Below are 12314 nucleotides of genomic sequence, written 5' to 3' on the forward strand. Positions count from 1 at the left end.
AATTTCAACAGGGGTCTTCCACTGTCCAAGGCCAATGCACATGTGAGGTATCAAGCCAATCGGTGAATCAGTTGACAAGTTATTGATCGGAAACTATTTCACACTTAGTGTGACAGTGACCTTTACCTTTGACCTAGTGATCCTAATTATAATGAGGGACATCTACTGTCCAATGCCAATGCACATGGGAAATATCAAACCAATCGGTGCCTTTTTCAAAAGTTATTGATGGGAAACAATTTTCACTCTTAGTGTGACAGTGACCTTGACCTTTGACATAGTGACCCCAATTTAAATAGGGGTCATCAACTATTGGCAAAGGAAAATGCACATGGGATGTATCAAGCAAATTGGTCAATCAGATCACATGTTATTGATCGGAAACAAACTGGTATACCGACCGACATCCAGCAAAACAATATACCCCCTCTTCTTCGAAGGGGGGCATAATAATAATCAGTCCACTCAGGGCTTACTCTGTCATTCGCCAAATTAGCCAATGGCTACAAATAATGTAATTTGGCTACACAAATCCATTTGGCTACAAGGATTTCTACATAGTCACCCATAAAATATCCTAAATAATAAGAATTCAGACATAAAAAGGTAAATTTGGCTACAGAAAAGTTTGGGCCAGAGGGAGAACTGCCACTGCTACATCCAATCAAATAAATATGGAACAGTGGCCCTTATTCATGGAGTAAACTTATCATCTGAGACTGTACCCACCATATTCTATGTACTCACCATATTCTATCTGACTATCTCGAACTTCAAACTCTAAATCCGAACTTACTCCTATAAATATGAGGTCGATTTACATCGACCTCATATCGTTTAACGTTATTTTGCAATAGCATCGTTCCGACATGAATTCATGTCGGAAGCTTTAACGGCATCAAATTCATATAACAGCACAGAATAATCATGCAATAAATTATTAAACATAAAATATAAACATTATTTTACTAATTGCATTAGAAAAATGTTTATACAAACTTACAAGTAATGATAGTCCAGTCCTTAAAACACTACCACTGTTCAAATTCCATATTGTTGCCATATAGCACTGTGTAAATTGAAAGTTGCATAATGTTACCTCATTGGTCGGTTATAAATACATTGTTTTTCAATATATAGTATTCGATTTAGACGAAAATAATAATTTACGTGGAATGTCATAGTAGTTTTCCATTAAAACTTTGATCTTGCTGTGTGTGTTTAAGGACGTTATTAATTATGTTATACTTATTTTTGTATTTCATTAAGAATGAGAACGTGTAGCCCTTTTTGTTAACTGTTTTTAGCAAACGATTCGCGGCTTAATAAGACACGGAAAATAGTTAAAGCGACACTTTCATTTTAAGGTTTAATGTGAACAATATTAAATGAAACCTTTTTTGGTATTAATATATTTTATTGACATGTGAAATTCGATACTTGAAAAGGCGTTTAGTCTTTAAAAATATGTCGCTGATATTGTTAATTTCAATAACTGTTAATATGCTTAATGTTGTATAAGAAATTGAATAGTTTCAATAAGTTGTATTCCCGCCTAAAATCCGATATCGTAAAACGCGCAACGGTTAAGAATAAGGTCTAAATTAGTTTAAGTATTCAGATCTGAATATCAGCAGCTGTGCCAGCTGGGAAGCCCCGTTTGGGCTTTAACAGCCGCAAGCGAAACAACATACTTTTTTAAGTCTTGCACTTAGACTCCATGATCACAAGTATAGGTCCCTGCTGTGGCGTATGACACCATAGTGTTATTTAGTATTGGTCGGCACAGTATCTGATCATAACGAGACAATTGGTTTGTGCTGAACACAGGGGCAATAAAACCACAGATCTATCAATAAACAAGATTATTGAGATATCTTTTATTGAACACCGCGATAAAAATGTTCAAACCACGGACTCTAGATTACACGGATAAGAAACATGGCAACATTCTCATAATCATCACTGCTATATGTGTAATCACCTAACAATTCGTCTAAAAATAATTTATATATTTGAGTTGAAGACGATGTACTGTTGTATAAGTCTGAATAAACTATCTGTCTGTCTGTCTAAATCTAAGCCGTCATCGTCCCAGTGAAAAAATCTGATTTTGAATAGTTGGACATGATGCCCTGATGTCAAAATACGAAATGACCCGCGTAACACCGACCGTGATTTTCAAGAATCTTTAATAAATTGATAATTTAAGGTAAATAACATTTCATATAATTATACATAATTCCCTCGTTGATAATTAACAGCAAACGATGAATGTTTTTGACACCCATTTTATTTCAAGTATGCATGCAAAGCCGAATAAAATCGAGAGGGTCCGCTATATACGCTGTTTCATCATAAATTTAACACCCTTTCTGTGTTATAAACAAGAGCTGAAATCGTTAATTTATTAAGATTTATTTATAATAAGCTTTATTGATATGTTTCGTGAACAAAATACTACAATATATTCCATAAAAAATATAATAATCATGGCAAAGGAAATTCAATGGCCGGTTTCTAAACAAAAGCATAATCGCCAAGACCGTAGCATCAGTTCAGTGCGTTAGGAACGCGCGCTACTTTCTTCCGCCTTCATTCCTTAATTACTTTCGTTTTTAAACAATTTTTTTTCTATCGTATACAGAATTCTATTCTTCTAAGCAAGATGTAATTTTTAAAACTGAACTCCAAATATAAACGCTACAAATTGGTATTAAGTACGAACATGTCAACCGAAAATCTAGATTCTAAAACTCCAAAACGGTATGATATTTGCAAAAGTTAAAGTTATAACTCGCCGGGCTGTCGAAATCAGAAGAACGCTACAAATTGGTATTAAGTACGAACATGTCAACCGTAAATCTAGATTCTAAAACTCCAAAACGGTATATTTGCAAAAGTTAAAGTTATAACTCGCCGGGCTGTCGAAATCAGAAGAAAAACTTAATATATATTTATATATCTGTTTACTACGTAACGTAAGCTTTCTAATGATATATAATTTGTCAAAATCGGCTGAGAAATGAAACTATAATTCAACAAAAGACGTGAGTGGGTACATCAAAATGTATAACCTCGGCGCTTCGCTGTAAGCTAATTGTACAAACATGTACAAGATCGATAGCCACAATACGGTAAAACGCGCGTTGGTAAAACATAAAATGTGTATTTCTTGAGTTTATCTCGCTATAAATCCATTAATAACAACGGGAATATACTAAAACGTATATTTTTTGAAAGAGGAATTAATAAGCAACAAGATAACGTATAAACCAATAAAATCGGATGAATAGTTTTTGCATAAGATTGAATTTACTACAGTAAGGGTCAAATACTCGATTCATCTCCTAACAATATACACTCCGTGATACAACTGGTAGTTTTAACACACACATATAGGTTCCATTTAATTAAAGAGTACAGAAAGCTAAAAAGTGATGTGGTTTGTTGTACAACAACAATTGGTTATGTGTAACCTATTCAAAAAATAATTTCGTTCAAGATAATTCAATGTAATTCTATAAACGACAAACACATTTCGTGTGTTGTGTATGTTTATTTTTAAAAATGTACATAAGTGGTTTAAAAGCACAATTTTTACACATTTAAGAGGTAATCGCACACATTTATCTCTAATTAATGATAATTTTATGCATTAGCAAAGATTTAACGAGAAAAACTGAAGTTTAAAGTGAACTCAATTTGCTATAGGAAAACGACGGTAGCCGTTTAGACGTAAGCGGGGTAGCTTACGTCTAATTATTTGGACTAAATCCGAACTCAGATCATGACAGATGTGAGGGCACTGGTATCTGAAACAAATAGCATACAGTAATAAGAGAACTATGAAATGAAAACTATTGTATGTAAAACATAGATTGTTTACAAATAAAACAGATAATAGCTCTGAATGAGTGAATGTTGATATTGATAATCCAAAAACGACAAACCATGTGTGCATTTTGAGGAAAGTGTATTTGTAAACAAGGGAAGTCACTCTAAATCTAAACCGAAGGTTACACACAACTCCCCAATATTCAATAAAATAATAAATAACAATTATTATAATCGCACCAAAGTAAACATGAATGGTTAATAAAAAAGATTAACAATACGCCAACAATTCTATTTTACAATTATTACTGCTGAACTGGTCTAAAAACTTTTTTTTCAAATCGTGATCAAATCGTTTATATAATTTTAATATTAAAACAATCAAAGGTGATCAAATCGTTTATATAATTTTAATATTAAAACAATCAAAGGGTTGTTATATCTTATAGATATTAACGATGTATGGGTCGTTGTACAATAGCACGCGTTCTACATCCGATTTTGTAAGAATCAATACAGTGTGTAACCTTTAATTAGCTTTTTCAGGGCAGAGTCTAGACATTTTTCATGCGTTTTAACTGGCGTTTAGACAGAGTGGTCAGGTCTGAGTGACGAGAAATAACCGACACATTCATTAAACAATCTTAAATCAAGAAATTCTTTAAATGTTAACCATATAAGCAGAATCCAAAATATTCTTTAAAATTACTATATTTAAGTTCATTAGTTTCGGCTATTATCCGGTGCCTAATTCATGCATTATCCGGTGCTAGCAATCGACATATAAAATACGTGTTTGTTCTACAAACTAAACCGTCAATCATCATGGCAATGATTAAACAATAATTATGCTGCCGTTTTTATCAGGAAACTAGCTCAGAAATTTTAATTTCATTGTTAATATAGACCAATATCTGCATTTTACCTCCGTTTCCACAGGTTTTGCGCATAAACTGTTGGACAATATAGGTTCCCTCTGCATATTGACGCTTGTGTTACTGAGCACGAGTATAGAATTTACTTAATGAATGTCTTAGTTGTTCCGCGGAATATTGGTTTGGTGAAAAATGTTAACTTAAAAAAAGAATATTGAAATAAAAGAACACACTTACCTCAAAACAGTCAATATATTTCTGATATGATCCGGTGCCGTTTCGCGTATTATCCGGAATCGTTCAAAAGTTTCCGGTATTATCCGTATTGGTTAGGCACCGTGTAAATGGATTTTTAGAAAACAATTTGTTAACTTTTCCTGAAATTTTCACTCGAAATACCGTTTGATTATGAATATAAAGTAAATGACCTGTCAATAAAGACTAACATAAAGCAAACCCATAACAAATTACAACTGAAACAAGCAATGCAATATTCAGTGTTATTTAATTCTTACTTTTAAATTTAATTTTATTGAGCACAATAATGCTGATAAACATTTTAAATATATATTCTATCCTAATTACAGAGTATTTGTCAGACGAAATACAGGGGTTTCCTTTGATTTCTTAATTAATAATAAGAAATATGTCATAACAAATGAACTGTAATATCCTGGGTTCGCGTTCTGCACGTGAATATAAACAAAACAGGTGTTTGATATGCGCATGCGTATGCACGAGACCCGTTTTGGGGGTCAGTAAAGGGCGGTAATTTATTAGATGCGAGCATCACATATGACCGATAACGGGCGGCCCATTAAATAATCTTGTCGATATCGGGCCGAGCATATGCGGATGGGCAAAACGATGACCATCTGATATCGTTGCCGATAAATGTTTGGGTTCACACTGTACATGAGTATTTTCCGGACATTTATATAACTTGAGTTCATTGATACAAATTCGAGTTAAAATGATACGAGCATAAAAATATCAAATCACAATTTCAATGAATATCAAATCACATTAACCGCTACAATATATTTATTATGTCAACTACAACCTATTAAAATACAAATATAATCTGCGTTCTTCAACCTTTAAAGTGATATTATGGGCATTTTTATCTGTTGAATTGAGCTGAAAATAATTAACAGGTCAAAAGAGTAAGTTATAATGTGGTTACTGACCAATTATCTGCAACTCATCTTGCTACCAGTTGTTTATATAAATATATTTTATATTATATATTTTACGTGACAAAAATAATATTGGTCGATAAGAGGCTGGAGAATCTTAAGGTTTAGGTTTATTAACTTTTATTATTGGAATAATTGTTGCCTCGTGCCAATTGTCAGGAAGGGTACCTTCTGTCCAAGATTTATTATATAAAGCAATTAATTCTTGTTTTGTGGAGAGCGGAAGCTATTTAACAATTTTATAATGCATGTTATCGTCGCCCGGCGCGCCATTTTTGCAAGTTAGGAGTGCCGCTTCGAGTTCAAACAGACTAAATGGAGCATTTCATTTGTGTGTTTTTTTCTGATTGGTAGATTGTTAACAGTCAGTGCATTCACTTTTTAAGATCTTGATTTCTTGCTATAAAATCTTTGGAGTAGCCTTCGTCACTGCATTTGCTTTGATGATTTTGGATCAGCGTCGAGGCTTAATCTGCATTAGTGACTAGAATTTGGTTGTTTACACGAAAAATAGGGTTAACAGTTGGGGGACTGCCTTGCATTCGATTAACATGATCACGTAGTTCTCTATAATTTGTTATATATGAAATGTTATTACAAAATTCATTCCAACTATCTGTTTTGCTTTTTGCATGACCTGTTAGACTCTTCTGCGGGCTTCTCTTTTATATATATATTTTGGTCCTGTTTGAATGCGTATGCAGAGTGTTTTTTTTAGGTTTATTGTTTGCAATAGGGATGAAGTTATCATGCACTGTCTTAAGTTTGGTTACCTAAGTGGTAACCTAAGATTTATATTGAGTATTGATATCAGTATTATCGCGATTATGGAGGAGTTCGTTATCACACTGAGTTGTAACATTGTTCCATCGCTCCTGAAGGTGAGGCATTGTTAATTTTCCATTTGTGTTGTGTGGACGGAAGTGTATTTTTTAAAGCTTAAGGTTTATTATTTTGAAAGATGATCACTCCCAAAAGAGTCGACTATGACGTTGAATTCGCTTATTGATTGAAAGTGGGATCAAATAAGGGCCAGATCGATCGCGTTATCACAGCGATCTTCGCGGTCAGCCAGTCTCGTTATTTGGCCGTCGTTAATGAAGATATTGCTGCTATTATTTTCCAAAAGATTTTCGGCATGATCGTCACATTGCGGAATGCCCTCGAGGTTCCAACAGTGTTGTTTTAATTTAAAATCACCAACAATAATATTGTTATCTCTGTTATTCATGTGTTGAAATATATAAGAATAGCGTGTAAGCGTATTACCTTTAGTTTGTGCATATACGCATTGAATACGGTATTATTGGTGCTAAGTATAGTAAAGTTTGATGGCATACGATTCCATGAGACATTCCTGATCAAAATCTAGTTCAGCGAAGGGAATGCCCGATTTTACATATATTGCTACCCCAGTTCCCATATTATTTTCTCTTTGTTTAGATCGTACAGGTTCTTAGTAGCCTTTTATGTGACAAACCGGCGATTGCTTTTAATATTTGTTTGCTGTAGACATCAATCCATTTCATTATTATTGATGTTATTTTGAAGCTCGTACATTTTGTTATTTGAGTTATGATTTCCAACCCCTCGGGCGTTCCACGACATGACGGTTAGATTGCTTATATTAATGTTTGATAGTGCCGCATACATTAAGGGGTTAATGGTGTAGAAGGGGGTAGAACTATCTCTAGTTATGCGCAGACGGTTTCCATGGATATATAGAGGCGAATACGTGTTCTTGTTGTTTTGGCTGTTGCTTTCGATGGCATAATTGCCCTGGGGTAGTTGTTTGGGTGGTTGGTTGGTGTTTTGGTGGATTTTGTGCTTGTGAGGTGGTCGGTTTGCGTTGTTGTTTAGTGTGTTGTTGTTTTGCGGGCATTTGATTTTTGTTTTTACGTTGATATTGCTTTAAGTGTTGAGTAGCTAAGTGTTCCTGGATGTTTTTTTTTCAAGTTTCAGAAGTTGTAATCAGATGGCTATCGATTAGTAATACGACGATCATTCTCGTGATTTCCGGTGTTCGCTGGAAAGAAGGTCATGTTTATTTTAGGGTGATGCTCTGATTTTTTATTACTTAACACATATTCAGGATAGGTTGTTATGGATTAATAGTAGCTTTATCAAATGTTTTATATGCCGCTTAGTTTTGAATCAAATGTTAACATATTTTAAGAACAACGTGAGCACGAGTTTCTTTTTTCCATTCAGTTATTTTTTTAGAACAAGCATATGCACATAGAAACAAATCTTAACGGCCGATACTGTGAGACAAATGTACATGAAAAAGATTTCTAAAGGGAGCCGGACTTATCCAGCCGGCATTTTGTCAAAACATTGCCGATTTTAATGCAGTTGTTGTTGTTATGTCCATGAATACACATTTAAATATAGATTGACATATAACACAAGCGTGTTTTGTATTTGGTCTCTTCCAAATTTCGTATCTATTTATTAATAGGGTCGATACTACGGAAAAACAAGCTACTTACCGGTAATTATGTATACGACGATTAAATACAGATTTGGACCATTTTTGTATGTGATTGTTTTTGTTTTATTTAAGTATGGATCTTAAAAAACGTTAACAAAACAGTGAAACCTACTTAATTACCTAAATTGTCGGCGATTTCAGTTAACAAATGAAATTTTATTTGTCTTTCCTGACATAAAAATAAGTTAATTAAAGGGAGGTAATTGATATTTGATTAAAAGCAAGATTTGAATAACTTTTAATACTAACAATAATAATTGGGAAATAAAGTATTAAATTTTTTATTGTTAAGTGAAATTTAAATCTTTTATCTAAATAAAAAATATATACATAATTTTATAAATAAACTTCAGTGCACAATTGATACATCTGTTAACGAAGTATCCGCAAAACCTTGCGTGATAAACCAAATTATTAGATCGTCAAGTCTTATCGGCTGACGAGAACAGCGAATCCCAATTATAGGTGGTAAGTGTGGGTCTATGAAATTAATACGTTAAAATATCATTTTGAATTATAAATAACAATTTGTAACGAAAAACCAACTTATCTTAAAAAAATCACTATCAAATAATTAATATGACCCGAAAACGAGGTGCAACGCTTTTAACAGCCATAACTTCATCAATTGAGCAGCGATTTCCATGAACTTGGTCTTATTAAACGCAGAAATAAATTTCCCTTCTGAAATGAATATCAAATCACATTAACAGTTACAATGTGTTTATTATGTCAACTATAATCTATTAAAATACAAATATAATCTGCGTTCTTCAACCTTAAACACATTTTTCTAGTTGAACAGTATATGTAACTGTTATTGACTTAAACAGTTATGATATCCATTGCAATGTATATATTACTGGACATCACGGACCTCATCAGCAGAGAGACATTTATGTTACTTGAGTAAATGGATACAAATAAGATTGAAAATGATACGTTTCTTAGCAGAAACATATAATGACGTAAATATATTTATTTTACGGTGCACTATGTCTTCTCTTTTGTGTACAATTAGAGAGTACAGTAAGTTTTTCAATAGTTATGTTTTCCATAATATCTATGCTCAATGTCTTTTTGAAAATTGATGACGTTCATAGCATTAATAAACGGGTGATACTTGTTTAATTGGTAGAGAAAACAAGTCCATAAATAAATATTCGGGGGAGAAAATCCAAAAAGTGAATTTTCAAAATTGAATTTGAATCGTTTCCCTTTTGACTAGGAGTTCATATATTTACGACAGAGTGTCGAGTATTTAATGTAAAATAAACAATAATTAAAATAATTTGTTCGTGTTGACCACCTCAGTTTCTGTGTAAATATGGGGTTGCATTACAAAGAATTGAGATCTTATCTATTGAAGCGGACGAATTAAACAAATCTCAAGTAGCATGAACCAACAAGGGAGGCAATACGTGATGTCACAACGTGACACTTTATTATCTGAGTCCTTTATTGTATGTTTTATGTTTAGAACCATTTATTTTAAAAGTCCAAAATAATATTAATATCGAAGGCATACAAGTGCCAGGATCACCTTTGGAAATAAACATGTCAGCTTATGCAGATGATAATACCGCAATTTTAATAGATGATGTTTCTATTTCTCATTTCTTTAAAGATGTTTAACTTTTTGAATTAATTAGTGGTTCAAAAGTTAATTATACCAAATGTAATGGAGTATTTAAGCGGAGAACAAGATCTGATCACCCTTTTGGTATATCGTGGGTAAAACATTGTAAAGTTTTAGGTTATTATTTTGGTTATGATATTGACTATAATGAATTATGGTCTAATTTATTTTTGAAGTTTACAAAAGTTATTAATTTATGCAGATCCTTCAAACTATCATATAAAGGAGAAAGTACAATTCTGAATTATTTAGCCTTTTCAAAAATATTGTATTATATATACGCTGGACATTTCCCAGATGTATATATCAATATGTTTCAAAAACAGTGTTTTAAATTTATTTGGTCTTCTTCTTTCGAACCTGTTAATAGGAAAACATTATACTTACCTTACAAGGAAGGAGGTTTGCATGTCCCACATGTTTTGTATAAATGGTATTCTTTATTTTTGTCACATGTACAAAAGTTTAGTTCAGACTATAATGCCCCATGGACTCATTTTACTAAATATTGGATTGGTTTCAAATTAAGAAAATATAATACGAATTTTGAAAGTAATTTATACCCCAAAAGTGAAAGTATGCCTTTATTTTATAAAAATTGTGTTAAAGCTGTAGATACCATCTTAAAAATAAATAGAGAATACTAGATTAGCGTTGAATACAGAGAAGTTTATGTTGCGAGGCTTAGAACGCCGGGAGCGCGAGCCTTGGCGAGCGCTTTCGGTGTTCGAGCCGAGCAACATAAACTTCTCTGTATTCAACGCTAATCCTAGTATTCTATTTATCCCATTGAAGTTTTACTAAACAAGATAAATAATTAACAAACGTGGCATGTTTGGAAACTTCAAAAACAATGAAACACAGCGAACGATTGTTTGTTTTTGTTTGTTATGAACTGCTAACACCTATAAAATTCAAAAAAATAGTTCGAGAATTATGTAAAGAAATAAACGATAATAGAAATATCAACAATATTTATTGTTTACGAATATTTCAAATAATTTAATACCTTTAACAAAAACACTTGCTATAACAAAACACTTCAAAATTAACAAAAATGAAATATACTAGTTATACATATGCGTAGTGATATTGAACATTTCTAATTATAGAGCAATGCGCAACACGCGTGTAACATATGCGGTCATGACCTTTACTGGTCACATTTTCAAAAAAGTGGAGGAATCAAGATGAATAAAAATGTGATGCTTGGCACTGCCAAGATGATGGCAATGATGCTTACGTTCATTGTGGATTTATTTATGTGTATTGTCGTGTTCGTTGCGAGTAAAGTAGTTGTGAACATGGAAGTTGGCAATGTGAAATGTTGCTCCGGAAAATTGTAATTGAAGCGAGCTAGCAAATTGCTGTTGGAAGCTGATCGGGTTGTGGGGTGTATTGACATTTTGCATCTCGGGGCAGTTGGACGTTTGAGGGATGGAATCACAACTGTCTGTGGTAGAGGTAGCAGTATGGGCTATACGAGATGTAGAGGCGGTAGAGCTGCTGATGTTATTTGCACATGGAGTGTGACAGGCAAGTATGTTTGAGCATTTTTTTTGTTGCTCTTCACTGACACAAGAATAATTAATAATCGACTGCACATTTTTATGCCCAGTTATTGCCATAATATCCGTTGGTGGGACATTGTGCTCCCTCAGTTTTTGAACAAGATGTTTCCGGGTAGAGTGGTTTGTTAATCGTTTGTTCCCTTGTAATCCAGCATCATTTGCCATTGTTTTCAACATTTTTCCCATTTTGTTCATCCCAACCCTTTGTCTGATAAACCAAGTAACCTCTCCCTCACCACTAGTCCCGGAAGCATCTTTTCCAAAAACTGTGTTCGGTGCCAAAAAGAAAGGGTCTTCGGGTCCCGAAAAACCAGTGGGCCGCTTCTGCGAATACAGTTTATAAATTTCAACAGGGTTTCTCAAATCATTTTTTCCAGTTGAAAACATCTTAGGTGTCACTCTTCGCACATCTGCCACATTTTCACCCGTTCTGGTTTTTGTCTGCCGTTCGTTATAGTCCAAATATTCTGTTCCATCAACAGCAGCTTTCAATGTAATGTCACCCCATCTGTATAATTTGCAATTAATTGTGTTAAAATTAACATCAGTTTGCAATTTTGAAACAAAAGACCCTAACATCTCAATATGGTAGGTTTGGTGTCAATGGGGAAAAACTAGAATAGTTTAAGTACTAAAATTTGATTTTAGTTGTGAAAAACAAATTATTTTGGCCATTATTGCGTTTATAAATAGTAAATT

The 12314-nt window shown here is 33.3% G+C and overlaps 2 protein-coding genes across 3 annotated transcripts in view; both read right to left on the minus strand.

Moving 5' to 3' along the window:
• LOC127868950 (uncharacterized) overlaps positions 1-12314 on the minus strand; it is a 350197-nt gene that overhangs the window by 151617 nt on the left and 186266 nt on the right. The gene's annotated exons all lie outside the window — the stretch shown is intronic.
• The window catches only part of LOC127868951 (uncharacterized), a 340228-nt gene that overhangs the window by 151617 nt on the left and 176297 nt on the right, over positions 1-12314 (minus strand). The gene's annotated exons all lie outside the window — the stretch shown is intronic.

Source organism: Dreissena polymorpha, chromosome 2, assembly GCF_020536995.1.
Source record: "Dreissena polymorpha isolate Duluth1 chromosome 2, UMN_Dpol_1.0, whole genome shotgun sequence".
NCBI classification, from domain to species: Eukaryota; Metazoa; Mollusca; class Bivalvia; order Myida; family Dreissenidae; genus Dreissena; species Dreissena polymorpha.